Raw genomic sequence first — 12,927 nt, forward strand, 5'->3', positions numbered from 1 at the left:
TATTCCACGGCTCGAATGGATTCGAATTAATATTCGCTCGGCCGGCCGCGGCCAGTTTCTAATTAATTTCCATCGCACAGAAATTCGCTAGCCGTAAAATGAGGGATTTTCTACAAAATGCGAGAAGCGCATTCGATGCGCATCTTAACGTGTGACCGGCGGACCAGAGCGTAAGGTCGTCCCGGGACGACGCGCAGGAATGTCTTAAGAAGTAGCGCCACGTTTTTGCGTCGTGTTTTTCGGTGATTCCACCAAGGTGTTTCATCGCGCGATCGTGAGCGCGAAGCAGAAATGTTAATCCATTCCGTCGACCGCCACCCGAGAGCCGGAAATCAATTAAAGGTTACCAGAAACAAAACTCATATTCGGCGCGTGTGTGTTGGGCTCCCAAAGTCCTGTCTCAGAAATATTATTGGTACAAAAAATCACTTAGGTGACGTCCACACAAATGATAAACCACATGCTTCTTTACATCTTTTCGCCTTTTGTCAGACGATCAAGCAGATTGTTCCTCTCGGGGATCGACGATAAAATCAATAATTCAATGAGGTTCGGGACTCGGGCTCCGGGAGACTTTTTATGTGCTTTTTGCAGTCGGAAACGATCGACGCACCCACGTCACATAAATGGATGCCACGGGGCAGGTTTTTACTGTATTTCAAGGTTGTGTCTGCTTTTAAGTCGGGTTTGGTGTTATTTTTAGACCCATAACACCGTATTTGAATAATATAAGAATGTTACTGAATAACTTTAAAGTAATGCTAACGCAACAATGGCGAGACAAAGATCAGTAAATGACGATCGCAGACGACTGCTACCGGTCCTGCCCTGCAGCCGGTTGAAATTCATTTTTGTCGAGCCTTTGTATGCAAATGCTGCTGGCCACTTGCATCACGACCAACTCGGTTCGCAAAATTTGTACCTCGTGAAGGCCAAAAACTTCAATTCCATATCAATTAGTTGCTCGTGGCACTTGAGACTCGAGAAAGTTCTTTCACGGCAGGGCGATTCAAATAAGTAACGCTTTTTTAAACAAACATTTCCCGGCGGGACTCCGTGGAGTGGATGCTCCGGTTATCAACCCGAATGCGCTGGCGGTATGTTTTTGTTTACCCAACACCATGCTATGCGCGTCCCTATGCTAGGCCCTCTACGGGTCGTTACGGTGGATGTTTGTGTTGTTCTATCCGCATTCTTCCTGCGCTGGCGCAAGGGGGGGCCCTCGGGGGACTGTTGTGCCAACAGTCAAACCAGGACGATCTCGAGGATCTCTAGTGGACGCTGGATTGCTGGACGTCAGTGACGAGTTTAATGAAGCAATTGAGTCAGCGACTTTTCCGTGAGTCAACACACCCGGCATTTCGTCCCCGCTCAAGAGGATCCCGGATCGGATTAAGCCCGGCGGGGCCCAGAGTTCGCCACAAGTGGTCAGATCATCGCTGGCTGACCGCAACTCAACGTCAAACGAAGGTTAAGAATCGCGACGCGCGGCACAGAATTCGAGAACTCGACGTCGCTCAGGGGTTAAGTGGGCCGCATGATGCTGCAATTTGATGCTCGACCGGCCGCTGGGAGGGCGATCATCCCGTGGGAAGCCCTCCCAGCGCCCACGAGCGTCCCGCGGGGAGGATGCAACCCACCGCCGGCGAAAACAAACAAAAACAACATTCGACAAATCAAACACACGAAATTATAATTATGTTGATACAGGCGTCCTTCGCGGCGCTGTCAGCACCGTCATCGTGGCCCTTTTCAAGGGGGCCGGGATCATTGGTGGAATCAAGCGAAGACCCCAGTGGGGACCCGGCCACTTGAGACAGGGTTTCGATGAACTGCTCCTCCGGAGGTCAAACGCTTGCGACGAACGTGTCATACACCTACCCGGAGCTACTCTCCGGTGTGTGGCCGCACCGATAAAGAGGAGTAAAATAAATTATTTCCATTTATTGTGCACCCCACACGAGATCGCCAGTCTTCCCCCGGGAGGATCAACTTTCGACTCGGACCGGACCGGAACCGCATCAGCACCGCACCACCACGCACCGCGATCGTTATGATCGAGTTGCGCGATTCGCGCGAAATGGAAATTTAAACTGGATCGTCGCGTTGCTCGGCTCCGGCCGATTACCGAGAACCCCCCCCGGCCCGGAGTATGCAGTTCCGTGCAGCGCATGCCACAACCACAGCCCCCAGGACCGATCGGGACCGATCGAGAGTGCAGCCACCACGCCTCTGGCGGCGGGGTGGAAACGCGAACCCCCGGTCGTTTGCTTTTTTTGTATTCAATTTGTGCTCGCGCGGACCCAGCGCGCCCGGTCCGCGATTGCCGCGGACGACTTCCTACGCCGTGGCCCGTGTGCGGATGTAATAAGATCACCGGCCGGCGACGGAGCAAGCACATAGGGTCCAGGCGAAGCACGCCCCCGCACGGAGCTGGGCAAAACCCGTTTTCGACAGCCCCCGGGCCATGGCGAAAGACTTGGCGGCGGGGCTGGAACCTTTGATGGCTCGCTCGTGCCCAAGATCAACGACGCCTTCGGGGCACACACAGGCGAAAGGACCGGGCCACGGGCCGATTATAGGCCAGCAGTTACTGGCCGGCGCGCTTTCTTCGTTTACAATCGGCTCCCGCACTAGTTTGCCGACGTTAGATGCAGTCAGTTTGTGTCCGGATTGTGTGATGGAAAAGACAAATGGCGATCCCCTTTGCATGATGTTAATTTGTTTTAAACACTAACGGAACGAAATTATGCTAATATCTCAATTACCCTGGCCTGCCCGGTGGCCGGGAGGATCAACGATTTGTTCAGTCAACTATCAGATGGGGCAGGGTTGAAACTGTCACTGGCTTCGGATCACGTTGATCACTTTTTAATGGCACTGTTAAATTTATCTAACCAACCCGAGCGACACTCCTTTAGTTGGCCCAAAAACGGGAGTGACACTTTTAAGGCCACTGGCCAAAAGCGGAACCAAGATCCTCCAAAAACGGCCGCACAATGGTGGGGTTCCATCGCGGTGGACCAGATTCGAATGAATTACCGGCTATTAGGTCAGAAAAGCGTCCCATTTAGCTGATGATGCACCTTTTGGGTCTCACGATGTCTGTTTCCCAAAAAACGTCCAACCGGCCAACAATCATTAGCTCCAGATCTTGATCGGTGGGGAGCCTAGAATTGTGGCCCTCAAGCAATCCGCCTTGATCTCTCGAACAATGCGCGTTTAAGGTGTTTCCACATTTTATTGCTCAATTTTGCGGGTCTACAATTTGGCGCAATTTCGACTCGGGGTTCTAAGTTTAGGCGTCGGGATGTGACGACCCCAACCGGAATGGCATTTGAATAAGTTTGCTTGTGTACGTCGTATATCGCAATTTTCCCAAATCATTCGCCGCCGTTCGATTAGCATCATAATGACGACGATGACCCCAACCGGGGCGGGGGAACTCCTCACAATCGAATCGCCTGGGGGGGTCCAGCCTGTGCCGGAATAGTTTATGTCACTGCGAGTTGCATAAAAAGCCTTACTTTAAAGCCGCCTAGAGAAATGTTTTATTTTCCACCCCGAAACGCTCAATAATAGCTTACACGGGGCTTAGGCAGGGTCCTAAGCATATTTTAGCATTAACCCGAACGAGCCCCGGGGTCTGACGAAATATTAACCCATCGTCGGCTGTCGTCGCGATTCCGAACAGGGACCCGAGCCGGGGCTAAGAGCCGCACACAACAAATAAACAACGCCGTTCCTTGGGCTGCACCACGGGACCCCACGAGAGAGAGAGAGAGTGGCCCAACACCTTGCCTCGCGCAATAGGCAAATCGCAAATCGCGTCTACGATAAAATCAGAATTCTTTTTTATCAGCCCCCAGGCCGACCCGAAGATGGTGCCGTTTCGCTACCATCAAAACGGTCGGGCCGAGACCACCAACGGCTTAATTTATGAAGCCCGCGCCGCGCAGCGGCCATTCCGGCCCGCTGGTGGATGGATATTATTTATGAATTTTTCACACTCATCCGTCGGGGTTGGCGGACGGCGTGGGGTGTTCCGGGCCTTCCGATTCGTTCCGAAAACTGCAGTTTGCCATCGACGCGTCGCGACGCACGCCGACCGATCGGCTTTGATCGCGCGCTTCGCGAGTGTCACTTTACGAACCGGAACAAATGGGACCCGCGACGAATACTAATTATGATCAGCCGCTGGGCCGGCCGGGACGGGTTTTATGTCCTCCGATGTCAGCGTGTAATTGAAAAAGGGCTCACCAAGCGGCTCAGTTTCGCGCGACCATTAAATCACAATCAACCCCGGGACGGGCGTGTTGTCAACGGTCGGTCGCAAATCCATTGGCCACCATTTTGTTCCCTTTTGGTTCGGACATCCTTTCGAAGTTTACAAAAGCTGCAACGCACAACCGTGAACCTGAATTAAGGGCCACGGTATCGATCCGGTGCATCGTAATGTATGCGCCCAGCCCCAAGAAAGTCCTCGAACCTCGTTTATCCTTACGAGGCCTTCGATGAGCCAGAACTGATCTCGGTCGGTCCGAAACAATGTGCGGGTAACCATCGCCAGTAACGAGATCGGTCAGCAGCAGCTGGCGATCGACTTTCGACGGAATCCTTTTCCAGAACGCGGGACCACCCACGGACGGGATGGTCGATGGAAAATTAAGCTTCTTTCCGCTCTCTCTCTCTCTTTGCTTTGTCTTTTCTCGCGCTCGACACGCAAATGTATGCAAATATGCTAATTTCGTGGCCGCCGCTGGTGCTGCTCACTAACATTGTGGTCGTCGCCGAACGCATCCTTCGGGTTGCAATTGTGGCCTTCTTTTATGCACGCCTCGCGCTTTGCGGGCATCAAATTAATGAAGTGGAAGTGCAATGCTCGGCGGTCGGCCCCTCAGAGAGCCAGAGCATTAAACAAACCATTAAAATTCTGTGATGTGAACGATCTATGCGGTCTGTGCGGTTGTGTTGGGCGCATTTTATGAATTAAACATTGGCCCTTCCGGATCGGGGAATGAAGTGCCAGGCCCCCGGCAGCGGCCCACCATCTGATATGACACGGCGTTCAGGAGTGTGCTTTACCGGCCCTTTTCCAATCTCATTTGTCGCGTCAACACTTCCCGATGGCCCGGCGAAGCGACCGTTAAGTTATGCACACATCTTTGTAGCACCTTCGACCCCGGGCACCATTTTATCTACATAATTGGCAGTCCGCTCGCTCAGTGGCATTACAAATTCCGATTCGGGGGGACAACTTTTTAAACGGTGGTTGTTTTTAGACAAAGAACCACTTAAACGTTGCTTGGCAAGTGCAGTGCGCGCAGCATAAGTTCTCCCGGAGGCCCCGTTGCGATGGCCGACGATAACCAACTGTTGCGCCGAGGTCCGTGGACATCGTGGAGCGAAAAAGGGCACCAGCATCGTTATCGTCCCAACTTCCGCTGTCGTCCTCCCGGAATATATGTTTAATGCGAAATTAAGTCAATTGTTATTTATGAGCCCCAGCCCCCGTGGCGAGCCTTTTTGGCCATCGCAGATAGGCCGGAATTGCTTCGGTGCTTTAGTTTAGTCAGCCTCCGAGTGGCTCACGATTCCGGAGCATTATCGCCTATCCATCATCGCCTCACGATGTGCCGCACTTTTCGGGAAACAATCGAAACCGTGGACCACATCGGAGCTGATGATGTCTATCGGTTCCGCGGGCCCTGACCTCGGCACCGGTGACTCCGCGCAGCTCGGTGGGTGCTATGCTCTGCCGGAGCATTAATGTTGCCGGCTGCTGATTGGGGCCGCTCGCCCCTGGCCAACCGATAAGCGTATTGTCTTTCTATCGCTCTTTCAACACGCAACACTCGCTGGCTAGGACGTCCGCCGTCCCAGAGGTCAGACTCCATTTTTTATCGATGATTAAAATCACATTCAAATTACAACCGCCGCCGCGGCCTTTTCGGTCGCGAACGCGAGATTTATGATTAGGAAAAAGTGGTTTCCTCCCAGCAGGAAGCCGGCCGGGCTGTGTCGGGAGGTTTCCAAAGATGGCCACGGTCATGGCTCGGTCCGGCACTAGCTCGTCGCACCTTCCGCCCGCGGTTGGGCCGGAACGTTAAAGGTGCCGACCGGGGGGGGGGGAGACCGTTGGCAAGAATCTCTGATTTATGAAACGCGGCCTATAGGATGGTGGCCAATTTAACGGTACAGATCGCGGGCACGCGCTCTGTGTGTGGGAGAGAAGTAGAGCGAGTTCCCGATTTTCATTCAGCCGCAGCCGCAGAAACCCCACGAAGGTTCCGTGTGTTATTTACGATAATTAAACAGAGAGTTCGGAACGCGATTATTATATAACGTTCCACGATCGGGTATCGAACCTTACGTCATCAGCCGTGCCTAATGTGATCTGGTTCTTTCCGGACCCCGTGCTGTGCGGCCCGGAACCCCGCCGAACCCGGTACAAACAACAGGAAATTATGGACCGTTGACTTTTCACTTGCTAACGGAGTTGCGGTCGGTTATTTGCGAAAAACGAGAAAAAAAGCGACGAAGGAATGTAGCAAGGCCACTTCTGCGCATTCTGCCGAACGCCAGCAGCGCCGTTCCGTTTCACATAAATCCTGCGCCAGAGCAGAGTTCAAACTGACGTTAACGTGCGCTCTGTGCACAAATGTTTCAAGAACATAATTGTTTCATGTATTCACCGTCGCAACCCTCTGGCCCCGGCCGTTATGCGCGGCCAAGAACAGGTTCGGTGGGGTGTTGCTGCTACGCCTGTTCGCAGCCTTCTTCGACGTTCGCGACGAACCGCCCCAGGGATTGACAGCCCGGCCCACCAGACGCACAGCAACCTGTTGCTGGCGGTTGCCATGGAAACCGCAGCGTTTTCGGGCCAGCAAAGCAAAATGGAGAAATGGAGGAACAATTGCTCATTTTTATCACGTTTCGCGATGCCGACGAGTGCGGCGCGAGAGCGAAAAGGAAATGATTTCCCGCCAGCCGGCGCGAGGTGGCTGAGAAATAAAGTGGAACATGCTTCAGTTCAGTTCGAGCTGATAAGGCACTGTGTGGAGGGCCTCGATTCATCCATAAAACAGGAATCGGGACCGAAACCCGATCAGACTCCCGATGAGACAGCATGCCTCTCGGCATCATCGAAACGTGCCCTCGCAGTGCGGCCTGTCATACATGGCGCCAACTGGCGTGGCCGCCAATCGTTGGGACGATCTGCGACGACGGTATGCGTCATCAGGAGCGTTCCGCATCCAAGCAAGCCGTTAGCCGTTAGCAGATCTGCGATCTGCTGTGCGGTGGCGGCGGCGCTGGAATTAATTAATTTTATTCACAACTTGTTCCCGGAATCATTGCGCCAAAAAAAACAGCCTGGCCGATGCACGATGTTGCTGTTGCACCATATGTCGCACTGTCTGGGTGTAAACAAAACACATAGCGGCCACGGTAGGACAATCGAGCACGTTTGTTGTTTGGGGGCCTCCCCGCTTGCCACGGTTCCTGGAATGCCCGCAGGGAAATGGTTCGGATCTCAGGAGAACACACATTTTCCCAAACAATCCAAACTGGAAGAGCGTAACCTAACATGAATCGAAATCTGAGATAAACGTTGACAAACAAAAATTGATCAGTTCAGGAATGTTCGGAATATGTTTCGTATTCATCAAATATTAATGTCCGGGTCGTTTGAGAAACTTTTCTGCCAAAGGAATATAAAATGCAACGCAACCCGAAGACTGGAAATGTTCCTCTTTCACTCAAACGCAGCATCAACGACATCAGACAGACAACCAGTCAGGAAACCCAGCCAGCAGCTTCACACATCCGATCGAACCGGACGTCGTCCCAGGGTGCTCTGCCGTACGGTGGCGCGGAATGAAATTATATTAACATTTCCCACGATCGTGTTCGTAATTGCTGCCTCCGAACCGCGTCGACGACGACGACGACAACAAAGCTACCGATCGCAGGTCTGCAGTTGTCTCCGATCCAAACCAGACGGACCCGGTGGGACGGTGGCCCCCCCGTGGAACGCAGTTTTTCCCGCACCCCTTCCTCACCCACGGGGGCGCCCAAATCTTGAACTAATCTTGTCGTGCCCAAGAATCAGGGTCAGGTTCTTCGCTTCGCCGCGCTGCGCCGCGCTATGCACTTGAAGCCGGCCTTCCCCACGATGTGATGAATGGCGGCGGCGTGGAGTGGTGACGAACCCCGTTCAACCCCGTTTTCTTGTGCGGCGATATGAGAAAATGGCCCACGGAAAGCGTTCCGCTCAATAAACGGCGGCGGCAAAGGAAACTGCGGTGCCGCGGTGAAAATCGTTTCCATCCCGTCACACGGCGTCAGCCTTTTGTGTGTGCCCGAGAGAGAGAGAGAGAGAGAGAAGGAAAGACAGTGAGGGCTTCATTTAGCTCGCTTCCCGTTAGATTTTCCGCACACGGCCATCCCTTGATTGATTTGTTGGGCATCCGGAAAACCGCGCCCGGCTGTTTTAGCATGTTCCCGGAACCGGTCCGCTCTATTATGGTCGGGACGGAAGAAGTCCGGGATGAAGTGCAAAAATGTGTGTCTTCGATCGCGAGACGCCGAAAAGGCATTCGCTACATCATAACTTAAATACTTTAGACCCCCGACTTTGGCTTCGCTCTGGCGGTGGGATGGAAGGAAAAGCTATGGCATCCTGCTGATTGCAATGCTCGATTTGATTTTATCGTGCACCATGTTTTTGGGGCCAACACTTTGCATAGCTAACGAATGGAAGTCTCCAAACCCTAATTTAATGACCCGTTGATCACACGCAGAAAGGGGATTAAATTTCTTATGCGGTTGCATTTTGGGACCTCAACCTGCACACCACGCGGACTCATAAAGTCGGGCAAAATGTGATTTCGTTGACAGCCTAACGCGAAAGCGGAAACGTTCTGCACACGTCGGCGGAGTAGGAGTTTGGTGCGGCCATCAATCCGAATGGCCTCGGGTTCGCACATGTTCGCCGTGAAGTGGGTTCTGTGCAAACAAACGACTGTTTAATGATAATGACCGGGGCCGGGGCCGGTGACGGTGACACGTTGTCACATACGCGGGGCGAACGAGTTGCGTAGGCTTGAGCGTGGTTTGATGCGCGCGCTCATTATTTGCTCCTTCTGTTCGCTTTCAGCAGCGTGAAGTGGTCGGTGGGCCTATGCTTATGCTTGTACGCCCACGGGCGACACGCGAAGATTCTGCTCTCGGTCTGTCTTGAGGCAGTTTGTTTTTCGGTTAACCCTAGGGTTCTGAAGCAACAGGTCGCAATGTCTTTATTCGGGTTCGGATTTGTATCCGCTTAAGCCCGGTTTTCCGGCAGCACTACTGGAGCTTCCACACTTTCCTGTGAGAACGGGAGAGCTTGAAAACCTCCCCAAAAAAACACCACAATTAATGAGTCAAACATTTGTTAAAAAGGCCAATCCATCAACGGATCGCCCACCGTCGGCGGGGGAATACTTTATGTCGCACGGAAGCACTGACTCTTAGTTTTGGCGTGTCTTCCATTTTTTCAACGACCCGAAGAGCCCAAAAAACCCGAACGAATATGGAAAACACACTAAAACGGAACCTTTCCTGGCCTGGCCTGGCCTGGCAGCAGAAAAAAAGGGGCCATAAAACCGCCAACGAAGACAAATACGTGTCCGTGCCCAAGTCACCCGAGAACATGTCGCGCTCTCTCGGCAATAATGCTACTGCGCCGCCGTTTGTGTGGCCGTTTTTTTTTTGTTTTGCTAATGCCTCATTTTCGAAACAGTTGAGCTGGTTCGTTGGAAAACCCCAAAGTGTCAACAATCGGCCAACGCGTCCGAGGAAAAACGGTGCTACTCGCTCTGCTTCCGAGAAACAGCGGAAAAGTCATTGACATCGCTCGGCGGAGGGTACACAGGAAAACTAATTAATATGCGGCCAAGTTTTCTCTTTTTCCCAGGCACTAAGACGGCACGAAACAAGTGGCCATGCCAGCAGCAACATGTGTAACAGGAGGGCTCCGTAATTCAAACAATCGAAAGGCGGTGATAGAAAACATTACGCGGGAAAAGCGGAAACCCTTTTTCACATGCTGCTACCGGGGAACATTACCATGAAGCAGCAGGGGGAAAGACGAAAAAAAACATCCGCCCGCCACTTATCTCCCTTGTCGCGTTTGACGCCCGTGATCTTTGAAGATCGCGATCGTACACCGAGCGGGAAGTAAATTTGTCACCCCGAACATTAAAATAGAAGCGAGTGGTGTCGTCACTCCTCCGTCTCGGAAATAGCGCGGATACATTTCATCCCCCTTTCGGCCGCGTGGCCACGGCGTATCGTCTTCCGACCACATGTTGGCCCTAGGAGGAATGCGAAAGGAAACCATATGTGCGGTGGCTCTATTGAAAGGCGCTCTGGCGTAAGATAGATGTCGGGTGGCCACACGTCGCATATGTTCCGTCGTCAGCGCTCCTTTTTGATCTTTTCGGGCACCGTGACCCCAGGCCACTTGTTTGGGCCACTCGAAGCAGTCGCTCAAATTACCTCCCGCGGTTGGAAATGTTTTCATAAGCGGGCTCAAAATGTGCTGAGCCGTTGTTTGGAAAGTTGACCATAAGTTTGACCATATTCATAAGAAACGTTTGTTTGTCATGAGTCAGCGTCAGCGCTGAATGGTGCACAAAAATCATTGACCAAACGCCTTCCGGTAATTGGTGTCAGCGAAACTCAAAACCGCGGGTTCGTGCCCAAGCGAGCGAGCAATGATCGCCTTCAAAGTTTATGTTGGTAAAAAAACAAATAAGGGCCGCCTCATCAGCAGTTGTTTTGCTTCTGGCGCAGCGCGAAGTGAAGCAAAATAAGCAATAGCACCATCGACCTGACGATGCTGATGATGGAATGCATCCTTGTGGCGTGGCTGAATTGTCAACCCGAAGCCCATCTCGCGTTTCGTGCCGTGCCGGTGAGTGTAAAAGTGCATCTGTTTTGCCACCCCACAAACTCACTCCGAGCGGGCTACACGATTACACGAGCTGAGGATCATCATCGGCTGAGGCCGGTGAAGTCGTGATGAAGTTGCACTTGATTCGTACACGAGCATAAAGGGTGGACCACCAGAGGACACGAGGATGGACGCGCGCGAGCCAACAACACGTTTCGGTTCGATTGTTCCACCAAACATAATGGGCGGGATAGCCGAACCGCAATCGAAACGCCGTGTAGAACATACCGAAAACATGAGTTATATACAAATAATGTGAAATTTCAATGAGCAAATAAATCTTAATTTTGTAGCCGCGGTTGCCATCGCCTGGCCCGCAGAACCCTGAACGCCAAAGAATGGGCCCAGCAAAAGTGTCAGAGCCGTTCCGGGGGTTTATCAAGATCTTTTCGTCGGTTTTCGTCTTCGCACCCCAAAAGAAACCCGATCAGGCCGTGAGTGCGGAAGGATTTATTCATGGCCCTGTGGTGTCGCGGACTCGCGCTTTTTGGAATCCAAACGTACCACTTGCGTGTCAAAACCGAACCTTCGGGAGGACAGGACTGTAAAACGAGTCCCTTTTCGGTCCCTAATGATCCTGCCGTGCTGCGAATTAACTTTCTCGTGAACGTCCAAGCAACGCGTTTCCATGGCGACCGCTATGTGTAATGTTAGCAACCATTGTTGAGCTTTATCCTTGCCCAACTTGAGCCAATCTGAAGCGATCTTTGTCAAATATCACCTAACTTTAAGTTTACTAAAGTTATTTTACTAAACTTATTTTTAGCGCGGTGCTTTCTAGATTATTGAATCCGTTCTCTGACAAGTGTCTTCAGCTCGGACTCAAAAGAAGAACACGATGCCGCGGAACCGAAACCGCAACATCTCGTGGCGAGCGCAATTTTATTTGCATTTACCGCCGCCGAACGGCAGCACAATGTAGCGCAGAAAACTGATTTATGCATCAATGAACAATGAGTCAGTAAATTAAATGGATATTTGAATAGTTTGCTCCCAATGGGCCCCATCAGATCTTATGCGTCCCCTCTGGGGCGATCCGCGATCGCACACAGGACACAGGACTAGCGTCTCGAGGCCCTCGCTTTGCGGCTTCACGCATGCCCGATTCGACCGCACAGGCGGGAGTATTACGATTTATCATGTTGGTTTCTCTGAGCTCATTTCCTTTGCTGGGACATCACGATCGCTTCTTTCTTGCCCGGCCGGAAGTGATCGTGCAAAATGTGCGGTGCAACCAGCACCGAACAACATTTCTGAGTGATCCAATTAGAAGATCAGTCTGGATCCGCGTCGATCGATGCTGCACCCCCGATAGGGAGCAAATCCCAGTAATTAATCGCTCACAATCGCTCGTTGACACCGACCACCAATAAGTTTGACCCGGCTTGTAATTGCCCATTCACCAAAGTTAATTGGATCACGTCAGGGCGTCCCTACTCGGGCCCAAACTAATTAAACGGATCGTTCAATCGCGATCGTTGATATATTTTTGGCACAAGCACTTAATGTGGGCATTCTAATTCGAAGAGGATCAATCCTTTCGCCTTCACAAATAATGATATTCCCTGCCGATCGTCAGTCAATCGTCAGTTTCTACTTGTCTCTACCGACTCGTCCCAATATGGGCTCACAGACCGGCACAGCGCGCCCTTAATTGCGTCACATTCATCGCTTAATTGTCTCCGTATGCTGATTGCCCGATGTCAAATGGTCGATCAATCGCGCCGGGCTCGGAGGCATCAACCGCGAGACTTCAATTTAGACAGCGAAGGCGAAGGCGCAAGACGCCAGCCTCGAAATGCAGGCGGAGAATGCAATCAAAATGCAATTGCTGGCTCATTTGCTGCGTGGCCCCGTGGACGCACGAAGGAAGGTGCCGCCGGTGATGAGATGATTAAAATACGATAAGCTAAAAAGGACAACCTCAT

The 12,927-nt window shown here is 52.1% G+C and overlaps 1 protein-coding gene across 1 annotated transcript in view; it reads left to right on the forward strand.

Moving 5' to 3' along the window:
• Positions 1 to 12,927, forward strand: part of LOC131208711 (fringe glycosyltransferase) — a 77,750-nt gene that overhangs the window by 12,977 nt on the left and 51,846 nt on the right. The window lies entirely within an intron of this gene.

The sequence above is a fragment of the Anopheles bellator genome, chromosome 1 (assembly GCF_943735745.2).
Source record: "Anopheles bellator chromosome 1, idAnoBellAS_SP24_06.2, whole genome shotgun sequence".
Lineage (NCBI taxonomy): Eukaryota > Metazoa > Arthropoda > Insecta > Diptera > Culicidae > Anopheles > Anopheles bellator.